The sequence below is a fragment of the Mizuhopecten yessoensis genome, unplaced genomic scaffold, assembly GCF_002113885.1.
Source record: "Mizuhopecten yessoensis strain PY_sf001 unplaced genomic scaffold, ASM211388v2 scaffold10513, whole genome shotgun sequence".
Lineage (NCBI taxonomy): Eukaryota > Metazoa > Mollusca > Bivalvia > Pectinida > Pectinidae > Mizuhopecten > Mizuhopecten yessoensis.
The window spans coordinates 212,759-222,096 of record NW_018408584.1 but is presented as its reverse complement, the minus strand read 5'-3'; the positions used below and the strand labels follow the sequence as shown (position 1 = coordinate 222,096).

The following is a 9,338-nucleotide window of genomic DNA, read 5'->3' as shown; positions in this document are numbered from 1 at the left end:
AAGATACTCGGAACAGAGTTGACTGCAAAACAGAAGGAAAAAATCATGTTGTCTTGAAATAACGACGACGAACTGATGAACTAGAATGTGGTAAAAATGTCTTTAATCCCGGCAGACAATGAAATCCATTGTTGAAAATCAGATAACGATGATTACCATACCAGTCAGTCTGTGTTCATTAAAATTTCACCTGTAGGAAAGTGAGAGAATTCTGGGAATAATGCCTGTAGTAGTAGCGAGTACTTAAACGTTTGTTGTCGGCAACATAACGGACAGCTATAATATGTATCTAAGGATCAGGTTTCTCATGAGAATTGTTACAGTGCCCTCGGCAGTCTAACTTGTACGGTGTGACCATTTTACACTTTTCAGCCGTCTGTAGGGTTATCATAATATATTGTATGAGCGCTACTGAATGGAATTTAATTAAGGATGTACATGAATCGTTTACACGCCAGAACGATATTCGTTTATAAATTACAACGATATCAAACTTGTTTATCATCCGTTTCCTATTGTAAACCATCATGACACAAATGGCCAAATTTTGATATACCTGATTAAATATATCTGAATGTATCATTTATTACATTACTTTATGATATTACTTTAATATATGTTATATAACTATAAGGAATATTCCTCGTGCATAGTTTTCCTATAATCTGTAGGAGGATTTTTTCCAATGTGTAATTGTGTAACCGCAGGGAAAGAGTGATCGATCTAAGCTAAGTTAAAGTCGTATTGCGGATGATTTTAGTGCAAACCTTGTTCGGCTATCATATGATGTTGGGAGGAAAAGTGTTCAAGCCAAGATCTCTGACAGGGGAATATTGCCCGTGCTTCATTCTTGTAAAGTCACGTGTGAGAGAGTTTTATTTTTCTTATTATTCATTCAAATAATCAATAAAAGTGTAAATGCATCAACACCATTGAAGCAACACAAGCGTGAAATTTGGATGAAAAAATTGGTAAATGGTACATTACATTGACGTCACGAAAGCATAGCCCCTTGGTCATTGACGTCACGAAAGTATAGCCCCTTGGTCATTGACGTCACGCAAGATACAGGAAAAGTAGTTTCTGAGGAAGAGTATACGGGAACTATACATAGCATAGTATCTCTGACCCAAGGACATACTCAAGGACAGATGTGATCGTACTAATTAGGAGTCATGTGACTATCCAATCACGACCTTCAAATTTGAATCGACATTAATCAATAACATATTTATTTTTTTGTTAAAGTAAATGTATCAAATGTTTTTACACTCCAAACAAAGCATTTCCGTTTAGCTGTGTGGCATTAGTTTGTATTTTGTATTTTATTAATAGGAATTTGCAAAAATGCAAATAACAACAAAGATTAACCTTATATGCAAATAGAGATAATCACTTATTAGCCACGAGAGGCCAAACAAGACTTACTCGTTTTATTCCAACGGGCACCAAAAAAGGACGACAGGCTAGACGGGCGCTTCGCTCAATTGGAATTTTCCAGTAGCCTCATTTTTGCAACATTTTCCTATTTTTATATTTTTATAATATTTTAGTAATAGGTTTTTGTCTTATACATTAATTATCCATGGCGTCTGGAATTCAGACTTATTCATCAAAATCATTCTCAAAATACCGGAAACACATTAAAGATCACGTACAGAATGAATAGAAAGAAATATTACTTTTACATTATAGAAACTTAAACATACTACAGTATAAATAGCATTACAATAATATCTATTACAAGACAGCTGTATATCAATAACATTACATCTCTTCAATTTGAGATATATAAATTCGTTTATCAAAATTATATACCTTTTCTATAGTATATATATCACATCAATATTACAGGTTTTTCATTAACATCTATTGAATTGCTATTAATTGTCATTCTAAAATCGTTCAAATAGATATTGGAAACTCTATTACGTTTCCTACAATATAAAAGATATACTACATCTATAACATATATTACGAAACGGAAATATATCAAACGGTAATATATTGAGTTTAAGTTTAAATAACAAAATATGATAATATGATACAATGTAACAATATGTTTTTATCAAATACATAAAAAAACACTATATCATGCAACATAAGCTTTATTTCGTTATTGTAAATAACTAATAAATACCACAACTGTATTAAATCATTTTAACTCTATTACTATAAATGTTACGTAAATGTAGATATATATCAACAATGTTATTCCGTCCCATGACTAACTCGCCTGGGGTATAAACCTAATACACGTTATCAGTGGTGTTTCTACTCGGGGGAAGTAGTTTCTTTGACATTGACCAGAACACACTCTCGCCAAGCTTCACTAGTTTAACAACAACTCATGTCAAAATTTCAAATTGACTTTTTATCCCTCATAAGGACTACATATAGCCGCGGTAAAATCTTAGTAGTGATGAATTAAAAACCCGGACCTTTTTATTGCATTTTAAGGTTTTATTATTATGAAATCTAGGCTACGTAAATCTTAACTCTTTATATTGTCAAACTGAATAAGCTTGATACATACGGATCGTGTTAGGTTGATATGTATAGAAGTGTTTATCAAGCCATTAGGTCGATTCCCGGGTATTTGTATGTCATTGTTCACCTGACATCCCGCAGACCAGAGGACATGACTAACACACCTGTACGCACCTGTTCGACCATTGTTACATTTACTTCTCTACCTTCAATACTGACGCCTACCTGTTAGGCGAAGATTACGTAACTCCACACCATCTCCCAATGATGGTGTAATGACAAGTGGGTGTTTGAGTCTACAGCTTATACGTTCAGAAACATAAAATATCGTAATTTGTTTTCACCAATACAAGGTGTAATTCGACTGTTGAAAAGATTGATTTGTATACAACACATTTGAAGTTATACGCGATATCTTGAAATGTTTGCATAACATTGTAGAGAATGACCGACCAGATCGTCAATAAAAATGGTATAAACTGATTCTGTCGATAACAAACATACTGCATCATTAATATTCAAAGGCAATCAATTTGAAATCGAATTTGAAACAAATAATTTATCACACAAATGCACCTAGTTATTTGAAATCGGAAGCGTATTCGTCGAGAGATGACATTAAACTTTTCAAAAATTGCGATGTATGGTTGCTGATAGCACAACTAGGAAACCGTGCGCACTTAAGATTAGGCGTGGAGAAGGCGTCAACAAATAATACAACAAATCGTCAGTGCATTAGGACTTAAACAGAGCTCAAAGTGGCTGTAAAAAATCATCAATAACTTGATCACAGAAAATACAAAGAAATGAAGCTCCATTTCAAAATGATTGTTTGTCAATGAGTAAGTTGAACAGTTGAAATATACTGCACCATATTGCTGTTCGACTTATTCAAACCCGTCCGTGTTACAAATCATCAAAATATGAAATATTCAAAAACAAATGTAAAAACTTATTAAAATTAAAAATGTAGAAATATGTTCTTCGAAAACCATGACGTTGCAAACCAGGAACTATTAGCTCTTTTCATGTTAAATGTGTCAGAAGAATCTGAACTTCAAGGTTACGGCCCCGGATTCTGATAGTCCTACAGATGTAAAATTATCGCAAAAAACAGTCTTTTGTAATCGGAAACATAGGAAGACGTTAGAATAGTTATTTACAAAAGTCTTGGCGTTCAAAACAAAAACAAAAACGTAAAAACAAATATGAAATTGAGAACATTTCAAATAAAGAAAAAAAACATTCAATTCAAATATCAGATAAGTTCATATATATAATAAACAAAGCGAAACGCATGTCATCTATGTTTGTATCTAGTCCAAAATCATCCTTCATGATATGGAAGGATTCAAACGTCTACATGTATCAACGTTATCATAGGAAAGACAGTGAGGACCTAGGATAAGAGTATATGACCAGAAATTTTACGTTTTCTTGAAACTGTTAAAAATTGGTACCAACCTATTTGGGAACATATGCCCTATTCTTATAAAATGTTGTCATCACTGAAAAGAAAGCACAATCGAAGCAAGGTGTACGATAACACTGTTAAGTTAAAAATACACGAAACACAAATACTATTTTAGACCTGGAATCAGTGACGTATTACACACGATGTGTGTTTTTGAGTGAGTGCAAATTACGTGAAATGTTAGGTTTGAAAAATTGACAGATTACACTATAATTGTGCAGGTCTCTATGTACCAGTGATAAACTATAACCAGAAGTAGAAAGTTTCAAAATGCACATAAATGTTGTGTTTATTACTGTAGTATTACTCGTTGACATTTTTTCCCGAGGACGCTATTAAACCGAGCAGTAGACGTACTTGTTTCTATAATGTACGCCGTGGTACATATAATACTTTTGTGTCAAAGCTGTGGCATCTTTAACATTTAAGTTTTCTGTATTTGTGTGTTAAAGCTGTTGTATAGTTTGTACTTGTGTGTTGACACCGGGTATAGTTAGTACTTGTGTGTTGACGCTGTATTATAGTTTGTATTTGTGTGTTAATACTGTGGTGTAGTTTGTACTTGTGTGTTGACGCTGTTTTATAGTTTGTACTTGTGTGTTGATACTGTAGTATAGTTTGTACTTGTGTACTGACGCTGTGGTATAGTTTGTACTTGTGTGTTGACGCAGTATTATAGTTTGTGCTTGTGTGTCGACGCTGTGGTATAGTTTGTATTTGTGTGATGACGCAATGTTACATATTGGACTTGTGTACTGACGCTGTGGTAAAGTTTGTAATTGTGTGTTGACGCTGTTGTATAGATTGTACTTGTGTGTTGACGCTGTGGTATAGTTTGTGCTTGTGTGTTGACGCTATGTCATACATTGGATTTGTGTACTGACGCTGTGGTATAGTTTGTACTTGTGTGTTGACGCTGTGGTATAGTCTGTATTAGTGTACTGACGCTGTGGTATAGTTTGTGCTTGTGTGTTGATGCTGTGGTATAGTTGTACTTGTGTGTTGACGCTGTGGTATAGTTTGTACTAGTGTTTTGACGCTGTGGTATAGTTTGTACTTGTGCGTTGACGCCGTGGTATAGTTTATCCCTGTGTGTTGACGCTATGTCATACATTGGATTTGTGTACTGACGCTGTAGTATAGTTTGTACTTGTGTGTTGACGCTGTGGTATAGTTTGTACTTGTGTTTTGACGCTGTGGTATAGTTTGTGCTTGTGTGTTGACGCTGTGGTATAGTTTGTGCTTGTGTGTTGACGCTGTGGTATAGTTTGTACTTGTGTGTTGACGCTTTGGTATAGTTTGTACTTGTGTTTTGACGCTGTGGTATAGTTTGTGCTTGTGTGTTGACGCTGTGGTATAGGTTGTACTTGTGTGTTGACGCTGTGGTATAGTTTGTACTAGTGTATTGACGCTGTGGTATAGTTTGTGCTTGTGTGTTGACGCTGTGGTATAGTTTGTACTTGTGTGTTGACGCTGTGGTATAGTTTGTACTTGTGTTTTGACGCTGTGGTATAGTTTGTACTTGTGTGTTGACGCTGTGGTATAGTTTGTACTTGTGTGTTGACGCTATGTTATACATTGGATTTGTGTACTGACGCTGTGGTATAGTTTGTGCTTGTGTGTTGACGCTGTGGTATAGTTTGTGCTTGTGTGTTGACGCTGTGGTATAGTTTGTACTAGTGTTTTGACGCTGTGGTATAGTTTGTGCTTGTGTGTTGACGCTATGTTATGCATTGGATTTGTGTACTGATGCTGTGGTATAGTTTGTACTTGTGTGTTGACGCCGTGGTATAGATTATTGTGTGTTGACGCTGTATTATAATATGTGCTTTCGCGTTAACGCTATGGTATATATTGTACTTATTTCATTTTTATTCTTTAATTAGTTTTTTATAAATTTATTTTTCTCATTAAATCAAATGTATCAAAACTTATTAGAAGAATTACGATAATACTCTGAAGTGCTACAAATATATTTTGAAACGTAAGACGAATGTGAATGCACAAATGTAATGAATACAGGCAGTAATTAAACATTACCAAAGGATATTTAAAGCATAAAACATGAACGGGTCAGCTAAACGACGATAAGCCAAATCTATATAGCACACACGCGCAGGAAGACAAATGAGAATGCTAGTGCATACATTGTAGATATATCGTTAGCGGTTTCCACCAGCTCACCTCTCACTGTTTGAGATCAGTTCCTCAAGGCCATACTCATGAATAAGTTGATTTCACAGATATATGGTTCGTCAATGTTTTACCCCGAGGAACTAAAATTATGATGATTTCAACAGTAGCCTATTTATAGAGTGATATTTTAACTTGAGGGAGTGTGTATCTGTATATAAAAGGATATCGGGGACTTGCTCCACTCTGTTTGGTCCGAACGCCGAATCGGCCACTAGATAACTCGCTATCCCGATAGTCCGCAGCGCTGGGGAGCTGGGTTCAAGTCTCAAGCACAATCAGTGGCTTACAATTTTACTGCGTAGTTGGATAAAAGTTGTGCCGTGCATAAGGTAAGTCTTACTTGTGCATCTTTTCAAGTATTTTTCTTTCTTCTTTTTCAAATATATTTGCTTCAAATAAAATCTCAATTTTGATTCCTTAGACTATCTCAATACACAAACCATATTGGGATCAGCGTAAACGGTAAAACTATTAAAGAAAATTAAAAGAAAAAATACATGACATTTTCTATACAGATATGTTTAATAGAATTAATGTATACATATATGAGAATGAAATATTTGCAGAATTGACATACGTTTATTGTTGAAACATGAAAACATGTTAAACTAAAATTGTGAACAAGGTACTAGATATATATAATGGCACATAGATGAGGGATAAACGTTAGGGTAGAAACCGTTTATATGGAATTACAAACATGCAGACATCCTCCATTTAATTTATTTACCAATAAGATTGCTTCTGCTATATATATTTGGCTGGTTCCTATCGGTAATCATCAGCAGATTGAAGTGTCGAACTCGTTCCGATTATATAAATATCATTACACGCAATGATATCACGACGTTTTTTCGTGCTCGACATCGTTCAGTTTGCTATTCGTTTTTTTCAGTTAAATACATATATTGGAGAAACTACGAGTTTTTTTTAAAGGAAACAGAGTGGGACATTTTAACAAATAAGTATATCAGCGTTGTATATAGCACCCATTTATTGGTATTACTCATGACATATAGCGGTCCGGAGCTCTCACCTCATGTTCCGTGGGGCTCGAGGTGTCTCTTCTGAGCTATGTTGGCGTTATCTCGACTCCTGCTGTTTCCTTTACCTTTACAAGTCGACGTCGAGTTCCAAGTTGTCTTTGTGGGTTGACGCTAAAAAAAATATTTCTTTTAAATAATGGTATGAAGTTACATCGTATATTCAATGCACCGGATTCCTTTGATTCATGTATTTTCAACAAACCTGGAAAAACTGAAGACACACAATATCAGTGGTGCAGTAAGTCAGTGAAAACCGGTGTCTACTGGCTTGCTAAAATGGAGAACAAATAGAAAAGTTTTTATTAATCTCATATAGAACGAAGTAAACTTATTTCCTATTTTTTAATAATTAACAATTAATCAATTAAAGGTTGACTTAAAATAAATCAATCACAAATAAAAGATTATAATCTTGTCAGCTCGGACTAGCGAGTGAAAATAAAACAGCATTGCTTGCTATTTATTTCGTTTTTACACAACAAACATACTGATAAAGTTTGGTAAAACACCACGTAATCGCCGTTTGTATATCAGTCCTTGTTTACAGTACTCAATACTATCGGTGTGGTTAATGTTATCTCAGGCAGATATTGACTTTTAAATACCAACCATCAGTGTGCAAGAATATAACAAAATATAACAATAGGGACGGAGTGTAGATTATTCATTAAACGGCAACACTGAACAGTAAAATAAATAGAAAACTGAAATTGTGTCATAATAAAAGAAAACTCAAAAAGACGTATTGTACTAAACCAGAGAATAAAGCTGATCACAATAAGTCCTAAAATGTTACCCACAAAATTAACTATGGAACATTAATCGTTTAGTTATCGGAATTAACATGAATCCTTAATGAAAATAGAAAGGCTATTAAACAGAATCAATGTCATTATTTAATGACCGATATGGCGGTATGGTGCAGTAATACACGCTCCTGTCGTTAACCTTTCAGTATCGGCATGCTACTTTTTTTTAAATAAGTGCTTCCTTAAATCGTATTTCTGTTAATTATTCTACCTGCAAAGGTAATGAACATAAAATGATAACTTATCATATATGAAGGGATTGTTGCTACACGTATTGTGGTTAGAATTTTGTCCCTTTTTATAAAATATAGAGATGTTGACTATGTTTTAGATTAACGTTTGTCATATTAAACAATTAAGGCTGAAAGACCAATGTCGAATGCTGCCATGACATTATCAAGAAATGTTTTGTTATACTTTTCTAAAAGTATACAAAATACATGATATCGTATTTGACATGTCAAACCATTTGAAACACAATCGGCAGAAATCTAGACAAAGCTATGACGACGCCTGCTATATTCATGTATCTCATACTTACTTTACCTTAGTAACGTATTCTTAGGTTATCCGTAACATATTTTTGATTTTGAAAATCATAATTTGCATTTCCAGGGAACTTCCTTTTCTTATCAATTCGACTGTAATGACAACATCATTCTGCACATGCGTTCAGCACGTGGCACAGTTTGCCCTCTCTTGCTTTGTCTGTCTACGGAATTACTTTTCCGATCAGAGTTGTCATTTTCATGGCGTGTTAAATGATAATGTGTTTTGGTGTAACGATTCACTACACATACAAAATGGTATAATAATTGATAGAAATGTCTTTTAATAAGTACATTGTATGCTCTGAAATATAAAATGGGAAAGGATGTTCACATGATATGCGATAGATTACGTGTTGACTATAATTGTTCTTTGTTTTCGATAGTTACAATTCTACCAAAAAACAGGTCATGCGACTAAACCTGTAATACGAGGGAGGATATGTACATTTGTAATTGTAAACGTGTGATACTATATAACTTTTCCTACTCGATTAAAAGGTAACATGTGTTTTTACACAAAACCATTATATCGTGGCTTTTGGCTTTGCAATTACCTTGTATTACATAATTTGAGCAAACACAGACACACACATATCCCTACAGTAGCATGCAGTATAAGTACAAAAGCTCTTTGAGGGAAATACTTCTATAATCGTTAAACAATTTGCAATGGTAGAGATCCAAATTCATGTTTTTTCTACGCCATTATTAACAGCAATGCTATTAGTTACTAAAGACGAGAACTGAAATATGACTATGTTGTATTTAGATC

At 34.2% G+C, this 9,338-nt stretch overlaps 1 protein-coding gene across 1 annotated transcript in view; it reads left to right on the top strand.

Moving 5' to 3' along the window:
• The first annotated feature begins 6,359 nt into the window (after positions 1 to 6,359).
• Positions 6,360 to 9,338, top strand: part of LOC110460885 (sodium bicarbonate cotransporter 3-like) — a 53,325-nt gene continuing 50,346 nt past the window's right edge. The window contains exon 1 of the mRNA XM_021514088.1: positions 6,360 to 6,489. The gene's annotated coding sequence lies outside the window, so the exon portion shown is untranslated. The remainder of the gene's footprint in view (positions 6,490 to 9,338) is intronic.